The sequence below is a fragment of the Cydia splendana genome, chromosome 2 (assembly GCF_910591565.1).
Source record: "Cydia splendana chromosome 2, ilCydSple1.2, whole genome shotgun sequence".
In the NCBI taxonomy this organism is placed as follows: domain Eukaryota; kingdom Metazoa; phylum Arthropoda; class Insecta; order Lepidoptera; family Tortricidae; genus Cydia; species Cydia splendana.
Window position 1 is genome coordinate 23,956,942 of NC_085961.1, and position 19,040 is coordinate 23,975,981.

At 35.6% G+C, this 19,040-nt stretch overlaps 1 protein-coding gene and 1 long non-coding RNA gene across 2 annotated transcripts in view; one reads left to right on the forward strand and one right to left on the reverse strand.

Moving 5' to 3' along the window:
• Nucleotides 1-19,040, forward strand: part of LOC134806023 (homeotic protein ultrabithorax) — a 210,180-nt gene that overhangs the window by 13,276 nt on the left and 177,864 nt on the right. The gene's annotated exons all lie outside the window — the stretch shown is intronic.
• The window catches only part of LOC134799689 (uncharacterized), a 34,148-nt gene continuing 32,882 nt past the window's right edge, over nt 17,775-19,040 (reverse strand). The window contains exon 2 of the long non-coding RNA XR_010145440.1: nt 17,775-18,034. This is a non-coding gene — a long non-coding RNA (uncharacterized LOC134799689). The remainder of the gene's footprint in view (nt 18,035-19,040) is intronic.

A 19,040-nucleotide genomic window follows, 5' to 3' on the forward strand; every position in this document is an offset into this window, starting at 1 on the left:
CACCAAATTGACGTGGGCAATGTTGGCCACAACCCCGGATATCTTTGCCCGCCCTCTAAAACGCCAAAAAAGTGGGTAAAAACAGGATTAAAAAAAAATCTTCAAGTAAACTGACGCGGTTGATTACAATGGACGTGCTGAGCAAAAAAAGTCATACGATGTCATATATTTTTTTTGAGAAATTCGTGTTTTTTTCGAAAAAAGTGGGAAAAGTTGGCTATATTCACGGTAGCTCGAGTTTATCCTTATAAGTTCGAACTTCGAACGTATAGCTCGAAATGGCCCGTCTAGATGGTGACTCTACTTCAATTTTACGTTGTGCAAGTTCAGTGGAGTAAATCAGGAAATGGAATGTCAAAAAAATATTATATTAAAGTGCTAAAATCTCTATACAAATACAATACCTATATAAAAATTGTGTACATTTTATTTCAGAAAAATAAACTTACTAGGTACTTACCTATCTTTTTCTCCTGTCGCCATTATCTTGTTAATTCAATCAAAATATTCATCTTTAACTGTAAGAAAATTAATAATTTGAAAACTTAATATAGGTACAATTCGGTGTTTAACCTTAACAGTTTCAATAATTGCTCATTACAACCTGTCAACAAAAGAAAGTACCTCAATAGATATTAGTTTAAAAGACTCTTACTCAATAGACGGCAATGGCACCCTAAATTTACCATAGAAAATGAAATGGGCTTATTAACAATAGTAATTTCAATGACCATACGACCTTTTAGAATTAGCAGTTCAGAAATTGGCCCGTCTACCGCACACCACCAAAACAAACACGGATACACACAAAAATGGACATAATAGCGATCCCGTAAACTAATAATGGGGGAGAATATGTTTTATGGTTCCTGTTTTGAATACCGCATTTTTTAAACCTTAGTATTCTACAAACCGTCAAAGCACTGACACGTCTGTGGCAGAATAAGCACAACACTGTGTTAAAAAACTGATTTTAACATCCTAAAAAAAATAAGATTGTGCCGTTGATAAAGCTACTAAAAATGTACAATTAGCAAAAAGAAGTTGTTAAATTAAAAAAGCAAAACCGTTGCATAAGGAAGTTGCAATGAATTTACTTTAACGCCACTAAAACGCATTGTGAAGTGAAATAACTCTGTCAAAAAAATGTGGATTCGGAAACGGTTTGACGGGCAATGGCGGCGGAGGTGTGCATGCGCACGTTGCCCGCCTGTCTGCGCCGCCATCTTGGATGAGATCGATCATCGCAGCAGCTGTGGAATCATCAATATTGTGCACTTTTAATAGCGCATGTTTGTGTGTGATTTTGGTTGTGTATAATTGTGTTTCGTTATAAATGTTTGTAATCTGTATTTTTTATAATTTTCGTATGTAACTACGAGTACTCTTACATACAGCTATTTTTCCATTCAAATAATCTTAAAATTTACTCAATAGAAGTGGAAAAACAAGCGATTAAATCTGTTAATTTACAACATAATGTTTAATGCCTTATTTTCCTAAGATTTAACATGTTAGTTCTATTTTTTATTCATGTTATTTCGTATAAAAAATATTCTAATCGTTTTAATTAAGTATTTTAATACTATTTTCTTAAAAGTTAATGGTGATAATGATAAGTAGTCCGAATAGATAAGGCACTAAAATGCCTCTTCGCGCTTGTACAGTAAGTTTATAAGGCATCACATTCATAAATATATTTTTCCAATGTAAACATTGAATATTTTATGCAACACTGCCAATATCATGAGCGTTGGGAAATCTAAATTTATCGCACTAGGGATCTGGTTCCCAGCCGTGACCTAGGAATCCTAGGTTGTTTACGCGTGCACTGGAAATCACTGCCACGGCTAGGCTCACTTTGCATTCTGTAAACAGTAATCTTTACAATTGCTCGTTTGATTTGAATGAATCTTGGCTGGATCTATCCAAGATCTTTTTACAGTATTTTAACATTAAAATTATCTGAAAACATTATTTTCTCAGCGTAGGCTTTTAATTTTACTGTAGACAAAAAAGCCTCACTCTTTAAATATATGAAAAATCTAAAATTTTATTTATTTTTATTAGGTATTACTTATAAGTTATAACGAATTTGTATACCTAACAAACGAGCCAAATGTATGTTTTAACACAATTATAAAAATGTAAAAAAATTCACTTAACTAGCTATTTATATTAGTAGGTATCAAATTATCAATGTGCCCACGAAGAATTCTAATTGTTTTAGGAGTGTAATCTAATAATATTTACACACAAAAATGTCACACTTATAAAGTTTTCTGTATATTCAATCGATTCAGAAATTGATGGCAATTTTTTTTAAACCTGTTTTCATCATGACCCAGGGCAAACCGACGTTTTAAATGCAATGAGGTTTAGTTTAGACTAGACATCCTTGTTAACGAACATAAGATGATGATGATGAATAATTCAATCGATTAAGAAATTGATGGCAATTTTTTTTAAACCTGTTTTCATCATGACCCAGGGCAAACCGACGTTTTAATTGCAATGAGGTTTAGTTTAGACTAGACATCCTTGTTAACGAACATAAGATGATGATGATGAATATTTTGTGTTTCTTAAGTAGGTACACAAAATATTCATGAATCTCTTATTATTCTTTACCTACTTAGAACATGAATAAAAGTTTGCCATTCCCTTTAGGATCCATGGGAGACTTAGTATTAAATTTTGTTAATATTAGGATTATATTATAAGTTATGATTTGATTGTATTAAGTTGACAAAGTAAACAGTGTCGAAACAACCGCTATTTCCACCTTGCTGGGGTGCATTTTCAAGATATTTTTGAGCGTCTTGGCCGTTCCGATATATCTGAAGCAGTGATAGCGACTGTACGAAAGACACTTAAACTTGTATAATATTCTTTAGTACCTAACTGGGGTATTATCAATGACCTTTTATTTATGTAGACGTGTGACGTTCATAGTTGACAAAACTAAAATTTGATCCAAAGATTTTGACAACTTGACAGGTTGGCGTCACCCATACGACTAACTAAATATAGGTTCCGGAACCTATATTTAATGGCTCACGATCGTGCGCCTGGTACCATATCTACCTCAATTTACTTACATCTATGGGTATTATTCCAAAATCGAAGTCAAACTGGCAAGCGAGCCAGCGTAAACGCGCTCTGGTACTAAATACATTTGTTAGAGCAAGGGGTCAAAGTAGCATTGGTAATCGTAAGCTCTCGACATCGTAAGCAATATCAACATGGGAAATTGTAGACTACACGCAGCAAGCAGTAGAACTTACAATGAACAATTGAAGAATCAATTCAATAATTAAGTGATAAATTGATAATTAACGGTTATAGACACCAGTTTTAAGTGCCTATTATATGCAAAACAATTTCCAGTTCCGTAATTATTAATAATACAAAATAACACTTACACTTTTTACACTTAGGTTCAGTAAATATCAATTTAAATATAAGTAATTCATAGACATATTTTTGAATGAAATGGATAACACAGATCTACAAGTACCTAATACACCTAAGGTATTTTTTGTATCAAATTGTAAATTTTGTGATACTTAGCCTTGAGTGGGAATACACGCGTCTATAATTCATCTTCGTTTGCTGAACAAAAAATGATGATACTAAATAAGTATTACAAGCCCGCCGGCCGCGTGACGTCATCGGATAGCCCTCCATCCATTGATATGATGCGATGCGATGCTTTATCAGAATCATCAGCTTAAAATCCACTGAGTCCATTGCTTGAAAATAGCTTCTCTTAATATGGGTGTTGATACAGTCCGCTGCTTAAGATCTGAAAAAAGAGTAACGAACAATTAATTTTAAAGAATGTATTTATGTATTTTAGATATTTAAGTACTTTCAATTTAGGTAGGTACTAAAGGGAAAAAAGTATTTTAAACATGTATACATTTTATACATTATGATGAAAATAAAATTTAAATAACAATGTCCAGGTCAGTCTAAAACCTATGTTTTGTGACGTATTATCAATAATATTAGTGAATCTCTTAACCTGTGGAGGCAATTATAGTACGTTGCTTCTGGAAAAAAATATATGGAAAACTTGGCATAATTAATAGAAGACTTTTTTCAATTGGGATATGTACGTTACGGACCGAAGTTATTTTTCATCAACCCTCCCCAACCCTCCCCCCTCTGCGTCACCCCCCCACACCCGCGCAAAGGGCCCGAAACGCGGTTTTTCTAAATTTTTAAGAAAACCGTTCAAGATATAGAAAAAGTGAGTAGGAACGAAGTGATCCTTAGTAAATTTGCTATTTATCTCTTATACACACTATAGTGCTATCACTTATAGATTTTGTGAAATCTGTCACCATGTATGCAATTTTTTTAGAATTTAAGTTTTTTTTCTTTTGTAAGATAACTTTTCTCAAAATATACTTACGATATCGCCAAATTTTGTTCAATTTAAATAAATAGTTAATATGTTCTTTAAAATGGTGTATTATTTATTATTAAACTCCTTCATTTGACGATGCTATGCCATTTTGAACATACATCGTTTTCAAACATTTTTAAGCTCACCGAAGATCGTTACTATTAACCACTTGACTGTGAAACAGATCGCACGGTCGCGTTTTTATAGCTTGCCTCACATAGAAGGTAGCCTATAGAAGTGGTGTGCGCGTGCCTCCGTGAGGGACAAAATATACGCAATGCGACAATATTAAAAACACATTTTAACATTCCTGACAATATACCAAAAACAATAATCTACGTATTTCGGTCGGGTTATTGAAATGAAATGAAATGAAATGAATTTTTTTATTTGTTGCCCACCATAACCCATACTAAATTTATGGTGGGGAACAAACAAAAAGTGAGACTGTGACAAGGACAAGCAATAGTACCGCTTTCTTGCTACTCCTACTGAAAGTTCTATAAGTGTATCTCGTTCGGTCATTTGGCCCCTCCCCCGTTTCCTCTCTATTATTGTACCTCTATGTTGCCACACCATGCCTGTCACGCTCTAACAAGTATGTAAGTGCGAAAGGGACGCGCATAGTGATAGGCGATAAAAATGGAACCGTGCTGCGCCCGCTGACCGAATTTTATACAACACAAACGAGGGTGAACCCACGATTTTTGACCACCACCGGCATTTTGCCACAGCTCATGGGAGCCTGGGGTGCGCTGGCAACTAATCCCATGATTTGACGTAGACTTTTTAAGAAAGCGACTGCCATCTGACCTTCCAACCCAGAGGGAAACTAGGCCTTACTGGGATTAGTCCGGTTTCCTCACGATGATTTCCTTCACCGAAAAGCGACAACTAACGCGAGGAAGAAGATGTTCGTGGTGATCAAAAATCGTGGGTTCACCCTCGGTTGTGCTGTAGGTACCTATAAATTTCGGTCAGGATCCGTTTCATATACAGACAAGTGGTTAATAACGATATTAGCTGACATTAAAAATATTTGAAGGCGATGTATTTTATTAATGACATAGGACCGTCAAATGAATTAGTTTAATAATAAATAACACATGCATACATAATCACGCCTATTTCCCGGAGGAGTAGGCAGATACCACGGTTTTCCACTTGCTACGATCCTGACATACCTCTTTCGCTTCCTTCGTTTTCATTAAATTCCTCATACACGCTCGCCGGTTTAGGGTGCTCTTGACCTGGCCTTTCTTCAGGATTTCCCCGATCTGATCAGAGAAAATCCGCCGAGGTCGACCCCTTCCAACTCCCACTTCCACTTCTCCCTTATACACTCTCTAATTAGCCTTCTTTCACTCATTCTTTCCACATGTCCAAATCATCTCAAAATACCTTTCTCAATTTTAGTCACTACATCAACATTCAGTCCACACTTTTCCCTTATCACACTGTTCCTAATTCTATCTTGCAATCTCACACCACACACATACTTCTCGGCGCTCTCATGTCCACTGCATTCACTTCGCTCTGATGCCTCTTCTGCCATACCCAACTTTCGCTACCATACATAAGTGTAGGCACCAACACCCCTCTATGAACAGCCAACCGTGCTTTTTGCGACACCTTCTGGCTGCTCATAAAAGCGTTAAGTGCCCCATTCATACGTTTTCCAGCATTCACTCTCCTTTCAATGTCTTTATCATGCTTACCGTCCCTTGTGAACAAGGTTCCCTGATACACAAACTCTTTCAATAAATAATACCCATTTTAAATAACATATTAACTATTTACTTAAATAAAAAAACCGGTCAAGTGCGAGTCGAACTCGCGTTCCAAGGGTTCCATACATAAGTCCGACTTACGCTTGACTGCACATTTCTAATAGGTTTTCCTATTATCTATAGGTAAAGTACTATTTTGTGTATTTTTTCAAAATTTTAGGCCCAGTAATTTCAGAGATAAAGGGGGGGGGGGGGAATGGTCGGACAGACAGACAGACGCACGAGTGATCTTATAAGGGTTCCGGTTTTTCCTTTTGAGGTACGGAACCCTAAAAGCGTGAAAGATATCGTAAGTGTTATTTGAGAAAAGTCATTAGAAGAAAAAAAACACTGAAAATGCTAAAAATAGCATCTTCCGTGACGTATTGCGCAAAAACTATAAGTGATAGCAATATAGTGTGTATAAGAGATAAATAGAAAATTTAATAAGGATCCCTTCGTTCCTACACCCTTTTTCTGTATCTTGAACGGATTTCTTCAAAATTGAGAAAAACTAGGTTTTGGACCCTTTGCGGGGGTGTGGGGGGGTGACGCAGAGGGGGGAGGGAAGGGGAGGGTTGATGAAAAATAACCTCGGTCGACAACGTACATATCCCAATTAAAAAAAGTCTTCTATTAATTATGCCGTAATTTTAGCTAATTTCACTGAACTATTAGGGCCTTTGGGAAACTTAGTTTTATTACGTAACTAACGACCCACCCTGGCTTCGCAAGGGTTACACAAAACCTTAACAAATTATATACCTAAACCTTCCTCAAGATTGATTGGTGAAGACCGCATGAAAATCCGTTCCGTACCTACCTAGTTTTTGAGTTTATCGCTAACATACATTCATACATACATACAGACAGATGCGGCGGAAGACATTGTTTTATAAAGTGTAGTGTCTTAGCAAAAAAAAGTATCAATTTTTTTAAATTTAAATTTTAAAGATTACTTTTCTTCGCTATCTATATTTTCATCTAAATTGTTACACTGACCGTAACATACAAATACATCTTACTCCAAGCTGCAAGCTTCAAGTGTTAAAACCTCATCATAGCTCGGAGCTGTTTCTTATTCATGAACATTTTCGCTTCGCTCCGCATGGGCGGCCATCCTGAAGGCAATTAATCGCGCCTCGCGGGAGCCGCGACACTGAACCTAGTTAGTATGTTAATAGAGTCTAATTTGCTTTGGCAGCCTATTAGGTCCCGAGTAGACCTTATAAATTCTTGTTTAGGAAGCAAAGATTTTCATCACAAGTTTACGTAACGTTAATAAAATGCTGTTATCATAGTGGTCTTAGGTAACAATTGCTTCAATTCGATGTATGAAGAGATCGATAGGCTTAGTGGTAGAAAAGTCCTTGGTAAAATTTATGTGGTTCAAGATTTGATGCTCAATCTGATCTCAGTTTCTAAATATCGATGTAAATACAGTAGGTACTTATACATAACAATACCCTTAGAAAGTGTAAAAGGAGTTCAGAAAATGTACAAGTTTTAAAAATACCCATAATTGCCTTTTTAATTTCCGTAACACGTACTCGTTATTACAGAAAATTGAAACTACAATTAATTTCACGTAAGCTATGCGAGGTACATTTCATATTGTTCTTTCCTTCAATGCGGAGGATGCCTCTTCAAGCTGATCTCAACCTTACAAGTAACATAATAAAGTTTAGTTTCTATTTAAACGTGTTTGGTCGTAAAATATCCGTTGTTAGTGAGCCTTTTGTACACGTCATAAGAGTTAGTTTTGCGAATTATTTTCGGAAGATTTTAAGATATTTTGGTCTTATCTGCGTTATTTACAGGGCTTCGTGCCGAAACTAGCATTTCATTGAACCGAGAATCTTCTTTTTGGGCTAAGTCGAGTTTAATGGGGTTTTCCTAACCCAGCTCTACATAGATAACCTAAGGCTAGCCTTGCTCTAGTCCATTGTTAGGTCATTAAAATTAGAGATGCACAGGATATTCGGTTACTATTCGGCCATTATTTTAATATCCGGCCGGATACCGGATAGTAACATCTAGCTTGATTTCGGAGTGAAGAAAATTGGATCTAAGAAACAGTCACGATCATAAGTAATTCCACAGACAAATACGCGTACCTACTAATTTCGAATCTAGAAAAGAGTCCGCGCGAACGTTCACTACGGAACAGGTCAACTGCACAATGCGCACCTGAAAAACCGAAATGTAGGTATAGTTCCGCCGGCCGAATATTCGGCGACCGGATATTGAATATTCGGCCGATGGGCAGGCCGAATATCCGGTATCCGGCCAAACAACTATCCGCTGCATCTCTAATTAAAATTGCTAATCTAACGGTAGATTGAAATTACTTAATTGACTTGGTATTTAAGTTAATTATTGAATTAATTTGATAATCTAATGAATTTTAAATAGGTACAATGTGTGTAGTTTTACTACACAACTATTTTATATGTAGATATACTAGAGATAATTACTTATTTAGGCAGATAATTATCTCTTCCGTTTCCGTAACATTTTCAGGCGACTAGGTAGGTATTATGGACACTGATAAGGTGTTTAAGTCGTGAGAATCGGTTAAGAAAAATTACTTAATTCTTCATTATTCTTGCTTATCAAATTATAAAATGTATGTACCTATTAATATATAAATTTCTGATTTTGTTTAGTAGGACAAGAATATTGTCACCTGTCGTGTTGTCCGCATGGAAGTTACCTATAGGCCATTTTTTGTCATTCTAGAACTCGTTAAAAATATTGATGCATCTATCTTAAACTCGCTAGTCGTCAATTAAAAATCATGTTGCCTCGTCTAAAAATGCTTTTTATACTATGCATTTCTTAGAAATTTTCCTTAGACTGTTAATTGGCACTGTTCTTGGTCAATCAAATGTACGAGTCCGTAACAAACTCTTCAGGATTGGTCATGCCAATCACCAATTCGACTCACGCCTTGTTATAAGTTATTAACCAGCCATAAACTTTATAACACTCCACTACAGTAGGAATCACCAATTATTGGACAATAAAAACTTCATACTAACTCCAATTGAACACCTACGACTTAAAAAGAAAGCTATAGAACTGAACAATTGAATAAAAATCCATGTATTTTTAAAGTTTGAATTTCTAAATCGATTATCGTTCGCGAATTTAATTTTAAATGGAAGCCGTTAGTAAAATGTTTCAATACTTTCAATCCATTTGAGTTCTATCGATAACGTGAACATCAGGTAGCTATTAAAATACGTTGGGAAACGAACAACTTTTTATTCTGTAAGATAACGAAAGCGCCTAGTCTATGAGTAGGTATTTACGTCTCATTTGTTATTTGTAGTTTTTAATTTGTATGAGTGGGACAGAAAAAAATGTCGACAATATCGACTTGAATGAATAGAACGGTGGATGCGTAAGCGCCGCGTCGCGTTCCTTGATGTATGGGCCCTCCACATACTTAGCTAATAAACCCTTCTCACTTGCAGACGAATTCGTAAATATATACCTGTCCCTCTCAGACACATAATAATATGATTGTTTTCAAACTTTTTCATAGCAAAATCTATTTTTATTAACTGAACGTTATGAAGTAGGTTCTCAAAAAAGGTTACTTTAAACTAAACTTGTTTAGTTGTATTTATACTAGTAATTGCCATAATATATGGTATTATATTTTATTTTATCGAAATAATTAGATCATTGTACTTTTTTAAATGAATTACTGTTTTAATTTGTACTTAAGAACTTGTAAAAAAATAGTGTACCTATGTGTAACCTTAGAAGTATCTTGGAATAAAGTGATTTCGACGAAAGAGAAAAACATAGTTATCGTAGTTCAACTTCAAAATGACCAAAAGACGGGGTCCGAAACGCCGAAAGCTCAACTCCATTTAGAAATACATGCGGGTAAAAAAACAACATGTCTATTATAGAGACCGTTTTTTACAACGCACCGGCCAGGAACACAATCGTAAATTATAATTTAGTAACCGAAAAACTTCGAAATTAAGATATCCACCTTTCCGTAGGCGGCGTTTCTTTGTGTTTAAATTTAACGTTCAGTGTAGCCCTAAAATTTGAATGCAATGGACGTTCGATCAGCATAGTGTGAGCCGAATTCTAGTGTCCAATATGCAAGTGACCTACCACAGGACGATTGGCGGCCTTCGATCAGTGTTCTTGTGATGTCAAACACGTACAAACAATTTGCAATTTGAGATATGCTACAGTGCGCGCCCAAGAAGGACTGACATCAACATGAGCGTCACAACCCACGATCTCCTCTTCAAAGCTACATAAGTGTATTCATCATGAGACGCCTTTAACATCTTGACAAATGATATACGCATTCTATACGCGACGGATAACATCTCTCGTGGCTGTATATAAGCTTATGTGGACCAGCATTTGTGACCGCGTCTGTGGCAGCTGAAGCAAGGGAAGATGTAGGCAATAACTTTTGGTGGATTGTGTCTCTTTGTCTTCGGGCTTGGTCTTGGAACCAGGCATGTATCTTGGCGTACTCTTCCATCGATGAAGTGAATGAATGAATGAATGATGCTTTGTGAAGTGTATTACAGTGATTATAATTGTTGTAACAGTGTCCGCTTTTACTTTTTCACACGCATCAAAGATGTTGACGGTCAGCGCACGAATGGTGGAATCATCGACGTGTACGCAGAATTTTAATTAGAATTTCCTACTGCATTGCATTTGCAATACGTGAGCATTATGCGTTCCATGTTTACAACGGATAATACAGTCGCTATCTGCATAAAATGTTGCTTCTCTTTAAAATTGTGAAAAAGATCGATTTTGAAATACCGCAAACTCAGGTATTACCTACCTATTTAGTCGTATACTATAACTATATTAGTCTTTTAAAGTTGATTAATGAATAGTGTATTTAATTACTTATACTTTTACTACTTACTCTAGGTATTAAATGTTTTTTCTATAGCATACGAGTATACCTACTTAACATTATTTCAAAAAATGTACAAATGCATATTTTACACAAAATTGAATTTAGAACACAGTTGTATGTTGTGGACTAAGGTACCTGAGTTTACGATAGTTTATTTAAGTATATCAATTAAACAAAGATAATCGTATGTGTAAAATGATTGGAATATCACAAAAAACAGTTCCTGTAATTTAACTATTTTTGAGCATTAAAATATGTTGGTTAATTTGAAAGTTCAAAGACCGTGTTCGTTATGAATGCGAGAGCACGAAGCGTCGGCCGGTGAAATATGTGTCCACAAACAATGTACCAGAGTCTTACCACTCGCATTAGGGGACAAAAACCTGCACTTGCATAAGCGAAACAGAAAGTATGTAGTTGCTTAACCTAATAGCTTTGCCTAGGTCTCAGCTATTCGAGTTATCTATTAAACTGTTAGTGCACGCCGCCGGTTTAGCTAAATCGGTCTTATTAATGTATAAAAAATCACGCTACACATGCTCAACGTAATTGATTTGCTGTGAAATATTTAGTGCAATTTTTCCAATCAAATAGGCTTAATAATTACATTTAATTAGTGCACATAGAACATCAAAGGAACTACTAAGATGTCAGTAGGTAATGTTTAGGGATAAAGTTTGCAATTTATTTTGTAGAATGCAATCTTAATTCTTAAACTTAGCTTCAACTCAACAAATTTGCTGAAAAAATATGTGATTCATTAAAAACTAAAGGAAATCGAAGTAAAAGAATTGAATTAAATAAAATTCTGGCTAAAACGATCTGAAATCAGGAGTAACACTCACCTGAATCCATTGTGCCGGTGCCTTACAGGTATCCAGGGCAGAGGCCGGCGACCTCCGCTCCGACTGACCTCTCAAACTAAACTAGGTATTGTTTTCACTGAACTTTCAGCTAGTCACTAATAGTTAAGTGGGGAGATTTATGGAGTGCCGGCACCGAAGTTGTATTTTAACACGTTCAATCGTATGATTCGTATGAAGGAATAGGATAAGTAATTGATACATATTATTCAAATGAACTTACCTACAAGTGTTCTAACCACTTAGCCAATTATAGAAATAGAAAACGTTGGAGGAAAAATAATTTTCGTTTTGATAAATATCAGATACCTATTTACTCGTACTATTTACTTAGGTAAATCGTGTTGTTGTGAGGTAAGCTTAATTATTATTTTGTAAATGGCAGAATGAAATGCCTATTACTCTTCATAGTTATAAGTTGCTATTTTTATGTGTAAAATTGATTGATTATCTTCAGTGGTGCTACTATACTTTCTAAGTAGGTACCTGTAGTTGTTGAAAAAACATCGATTCGGTAACTAATATCTGAGAAAATGCGCACTATAATGGGTGGGTGCGTCAATCAATTGTGTAGGCTGTGACAATTATAGAAAACGTTTAGCAGCAATCCGTCAAACAATGACTTGTTAATTACGAGTATGTGTGTAGGTACGTAACAGTCAATCACGCGAACAAGTCAACTACACGATCAAATAACGCTTCTTTAAAATTTGTTTAGTTAAAGCTTAATTTTAGCGGTAAATTTCCCATATAGTAACCCGATACGTAATGCCTTCTAATCAAATTGCTCTTGGACTGAAATTACCTTATTAAAAGGGTTATCGCTGTTTAAAATTTCAATAAACTTTCCGCACGCCACTAAGCCGGCAACACACCTTCCGATCGGCCGGTAGCTGAATTAAGATAATGTTCACACCTGCCCGAGTCAGTGCGAACGTCACAAACTCAGCTGGCATAAAACATCGTAAAAACCTTAGAAAATCAACGACACTTGTGCTCTTTTGGTTTTCGCCGCAGTCTGCGCGGACGCAGTTACGTATAAAGTTTACGATTAACGGACGCCGCTCGCCGCCCGACAACGTAGGAGGCATGATGTCGAAACGAGTTCCACATTTGAGTTTTATAATTTGACATGCTTTTATGCAGAATTTATTGTAATTTGTATAAAATACAAACAGTTTGATGAAATTCAAATTTATTTGGTAGTAATTACAACGTAGGCACATTATTCCGTCCGCATTTGTCCAAAAAAGTAGAAACACGAGGGAAAAGCTTACTCAGTGGAACGCCGCTCTACATATAAAGGTGCGACCCTTCTTTTATTGTGGTTCCCTCCTCATTTTATGGCATCAGCTGTGTGTTGACGTCACTACAGCTGTGATTCTAAAACAATCTCCCTTAAACAGTGCTTTAAGGTGTTAGCAATACATCTAATTTGAATGGCTCAATTTATTTTATTAGCTAATAAAATTTGTCTCAATTGGTTACGGTTTGTTTGGGTTCGCTCGACAATTACGTGTTTTACGACCTCTTTAACAATTTTTGCGAAGTATGTTTTTTGTCAGTCAGGTATGAAACTTTTGTTTCGGCTGTCCCCTAATAAAGCTTTTAACGGTTTTATTGTCCAAAAAACGTTGCGCAACCACTGCAATTGTTGGTTAACGGATCTTTTTTAAAAGCCTGTGTTTGCCACAATTGTGTTCGTAGAACATGTTATCAATGGTTTCGTTGGAATTTTTACTGTTACAATAATATGGTCAGGTAGTGTTTCGATTTTTTAGATATAGTGGAACTTCTCCACTCCCTACTAACTATAGCGGTAAATGTTAATACCTAGTCAATATAAATAAGTATTAAAATATGGGTTCTTTTTATGGAGAACTGAAGCATAATTAGATTAATAAATAGAATTAAAAGCATGAAAGAGTTAAAAAATATAAGATTTTACTAACCAACCATCTAAAATCTAGTCGACAATTTAGCCATAAAAGTTCCGACAAATTCACACTAAGTCTAATTCGAGCCAGTTCCACTTTGGCCTGCAAAATGATGTCACTCACGTTTTGTCAAGAGCACTCATTTTTCATTCATGTATGGACGGATTGCACTGCTATGCAAATCAATTACAATTATACAAGTTGGTACCACCATAAAGAACTGAATGTAAGGGCGCGTGCATATTTTGGGTAAGTTAACTCATGGCACGGAATATTTGCTGGATAATTTTGTTTTTGCAGACATCAGACAAATAGTTAGGTCATAATACTCATAATTTAATAGTAGCCACGCGTTAGCCTATTAAGGTACTTATTATTATTTGTTGATATACGAAAAAGGATATTAGTATAGGTATACCCTCGTCGTCGTCGGGTATATCATTAGGTATCCTCGTTTGCTCTCATTTTTTGCAGGCAAAAAGTTGATTAAAGTTTAAGGAAGTTTATATCGTTAAAGTTTGTATCTTTGGATGTTTGTTCCTCCTTCACGCAGCAAAAACGACAGAACGTATTAGGATGAAATTATGCATACATGTAGCTTTAAAATAATTTCATTTATAATTTATAACTTAGAAAGTAGCATAGGATATCCCGGAATCCTCTTAAGAAAGAAGAAGGGATGCAAGAAAGGTTTACAGTACAGGACTAGAGGTACTAAGCAGGATTAATTTGTCAGCGTATAGCGTATTGACTACGACTTGAACTTGCTAGCCTCCCTAGTTTTTAAATAAATATCAAACAACGAAGGCGTCCAGTATGAAACGTACTCTCTTCGTTCGTGGGCCGGCGTCCGCGCAGGATTATTGAATCCGCGACAGACGCCGCACGTCATAAATCCGCTCCATTGTTCCCGTGTCAAAGATCGCCAATTTGCCGTGCTGCATTTAGGTACCGCATGTTCCGTTATACACGCATTTACCTTATACCAGAGACATTTAACAATTTTACAGGCGTTCGTAAAACTAGTGCCTACGCCAATTTTCAGGACTAGCCACGGACCTCGGGCAGCTGAGGCCCTGATGAAGACGTTTGTACCTATTTGTACTGAAAATTTCGTAGAATAGTTAAAAATCTCTGACCCCGTAAAACTATTTTCCAATTTTAATTGTTGATAAATTGAATTATGGTGAAAAGCCCGATTTACTAAGTCCAGAGATAGGTACATATACCTATACTTACAAAATGCATAGATATGGTAACGTAAAACGTGAGCATAATCATAAATTTTATAAGAACGCGTGTTTTTAATTAAGCCATAAACTTAATTACATTTGTGGATATGACTAATTATGTATAATTACTCTCTTCATACTAGGAATAGGAAGATATAAATATTTTTCGAGAGCTAATTCGCACTCTGCAGCAAAAAATTCCATTAAGTACACCGTCTGGCTGCGATTTTTAGTCTATCTTGATTACAAAAATAATCCGGATGTGCTAAGACCGGCTTGCTAGAGAAGTAATTTTGACGCGTTGATTCATATATTGCTCTGAAATTCAAATCGATACAAATCAGTTACCATTTTTGAATTACGAATAATCGAGTAGGTACTACGGTCGGGACACCGATTTGTGAGAAAGACCGTCTCTGTCATCGGGTACAATCTGTACCATAATTCCGTTACCTTGCACCCTGCGGGCTTTGGAGCTCTGCGCGTTGCATTCGACGTTCGAATCATGTCTCGAATAAATCGAACAATATTTAAAATTAAACCGAAAACGGTTCATGTAATAAAAACGTGATTTTATAACTATTTTGTGTCACATATAATTTATCTAATGTTGGTTATAATTTTCCCCAGTACGTGTTGATCTAAGTATTTTAGCTGCAGATCTTATACAAAAGGGGCGCGACAGGAAAAAACTTTGAGAGCCCCTAAACTTTGCACAGACACAACCAGATAGAAACCGTCCAAATTGGACCGTTTTTTACGCAATCACCTGCTTACTTTAGTTACCTAACACTGCTATTACGAATGATATCATCCGCAATTGTAACAGGTCATTAGAGCCGCAAGCGTGGAGCTGAATTATCGACCGGCCCAATTGTTACCAACCAAGTTCAAGGACCCAATAAAAAGTACCCGCACTGCTAGACCACGGGATGTGACGAATTTTATGATCTAGCAAGTATCTTGTTTATGGCGAACGGTTGGAATCTGCGTGTTTGTAAACAGTAGCACATCGGCGTTTTTTAGCATGTGGCTTGAAAAGGGTTCTCAAGGTTAAAATAATATTTGCTGTGGACTAAAATAGGTTTAGGAATATGTTTTCGTACGTGCAAAGGGAAAATATTTAATGGAGTTAGTTATGAGTCATAATTAAGAAATATGTAACGGTTTTTTTTGCCGCCAAATAGAGATCTTCTATTTTCACAAGAGATCAAGATTTTCAAATAGTTAATTGTATGTAAGTAAACTCGCTGGTGTCTATGCAATGTAGAATAAAATTATCATTAATTTCGAATTAAATATGTTTCCTGTAAAGAATCTCCGTTTGTAGATTGTATTGTTGTTTTCCGCCGTTTCAAATATCTCACGATTGCGATCTCTAGGAACTTAAAACAGATAAGCGTTTAATAAATAAAAAGGCTTAATTAAGTGGCTTCTGTCAATATAACTCATTTTAATGAACAATTACCAGCTAAAACACGTCCATTTATCAAAAGTTAAAAATTAAAATAGTCTTCCCACATTTGCATGCTTTATTTAAAAATAAATTTACATTTTGGGAAACTTGTCGAGCTTCAAACTAGGTAAACTTGTCCCGAACGAATCCGTTATGAAATCAAAGTTGTAACAAATGAGTAATTTCCACTTGTCCTCGCTGTCATCAAAAAAGTGCATACTTATTGAAAATCTTTAGATCTGTAAGGTAGGTAAGGTATGTGTGGATATATGTAAATACGATTTAATAAATGTACAAAATAAATAGAAATTTCTCATTTGTCCCCTTATGCTCATGGTGCGGGGACAAATAGGAATACACCAGCAGTTCGCTCCAGTATTCCCGCTTTCAAGCGCTGCATCGTTCCCTCCGTTATGAGTTATGGCCGTAGCGGGTAAGGCTCACTCCTACTGTTATTGTGTCCGACTGTACAGAATGTTTTACCATTGTTTATTGTTATCCAAGTGCTGACTAGTACGATTGATAAATAATTTATATCGCTTTTGGTGTGTTTATGATAGCATTAAGCTCGCAGCGCTAGCTTATGATAGTTATTTGTATAAGCGCGGAGTCTGACATGTAAGATACTCTACTTAGTTTACTTCATAATAAAATTGTGTCTTATATATTCTAGTCTAGCTCTAAATCTAGGTTATACTAATGTACGGAATATCATATTGTAATAATATTGTCCTATATTTTCGTAGTAGAACACAACCGAGTCAAAAGAGCTTGCATAGTAATATTTGTTTTTATTTATTTACTTATTTACCTACAAGTAACACGAAAAACTCACACATTTAAGTGCTAATAAAAGGCCGAAAAGGCTAACCCAGCATTGTTAGTTTAGTGTCTAGACTAAAGGTGATAAACAGAACAAATCTAGTACATTAGATTTAGTAATATGGAGCAGTTGTTAAATTTCCCACCGCTCAGTGAAAACGGCCCAGATAATTTATTATTGTCGTAAGTGTATTTAAAAATGTAATAGACATACGCCTTTTTGGGTGAATAGTATAATTTTTGTACATATCTGGTCATTGTGAGACTATTAGAACAATAAACATTATATTCACTTGTGTTACTTTTGTATTTGGTTATTGTCATTGTAAGACTATTAGAACAATAAACATTCTATTCGCTTGTGTTTTATTTAGCAGTAATTTATGTTAAAAAGGTGCTATAAAGCCGTTTACGGCTGAGGGTAACTATTATTTCGATTCTATTACCCACCGACCTAATTTAATGTGCGTTTTGATAGGTAGCTCTTGGTGCCGATATTTATGTCTTTATAACAGGTTTGCGTGTGTAAGTGCCATATGGAATTCGCTCCATACGTCACCTCTGCGTTTCGGTAGTCGCAGTATGCTGAATATTGAAGGTCTTCTGGCTAGAATCTGCAACAAAATAAGGAATTTATTAAGCGAATCGTGACAGGAGGGAATTTATTATCTGTGACAGCTAAAATTATAAACGATTACCGATGATATTTTCTAAAGCCGACGGTTTCTATTAAATACAAAGTATTAATTATGATCACCCACATTACTCGTATTATGTAAACTGTATATTCCAAAATGTACAATATATTACAACTACCTATAAAAAAAATCATTCCTAAAATCAAATGTTAATAAGTTGTTTTGTAAAAAAAACGATTTGATGACGATGTCACTTAAACGTTTTTATTGCGTGATAATTTGACTCTTACAACATTTTAATGCTCTCATATTATAAAAGTTATTCCATTTTAATATTACTTTTATTTCATTATGCGATAATTTGACACGAGTCACACTTTCTTGTATATTTTATGATTTCAAGGTTTTTGAGGTCGACCAGATATAATACATTTTTTTCATCTTTCAATTTTTAAAAATGTGCCTTTTATTGATTTTTTTTAGCTAACTAAGAGCCACTTGCACCATCCTACTAACCCGCGGTTAACCAGTTAAACCAGGAGTAACCATGGTTACCAATACAATTTGATACTGGGTTAACCCCGGGTTAGTGGGATGGTGCAAGTGGCCCTAACGGACTAAGTATAGACTTATTCATATGTTTCGGTTTCGAGGTCATAAGTTCAGTTGATTAATTTATGTTTTATTCATAGACCTCCCATTTCATTTCCGTAATATTTTTTATGTGGTTTTTCGACCAAGTATCATGTCTTAAAAACCATCTCATATGCATTTTGACACCGTTCGACAGTATGATAATACATAGCGTGTATCACGCTAGTATCAAGCCTGGGCGCAGCACAATTTGCTAACGCCGCCACGGTCTTGATAAAGGGTTATTCTTATATGAATTATTATATTATTATCCTTAAGTGCTATCGTTTTCTGGTAATAGGTCTAGAGCTAGCTGTTAATATTGAGTAAGGTTGAGATTTAAGTCGGA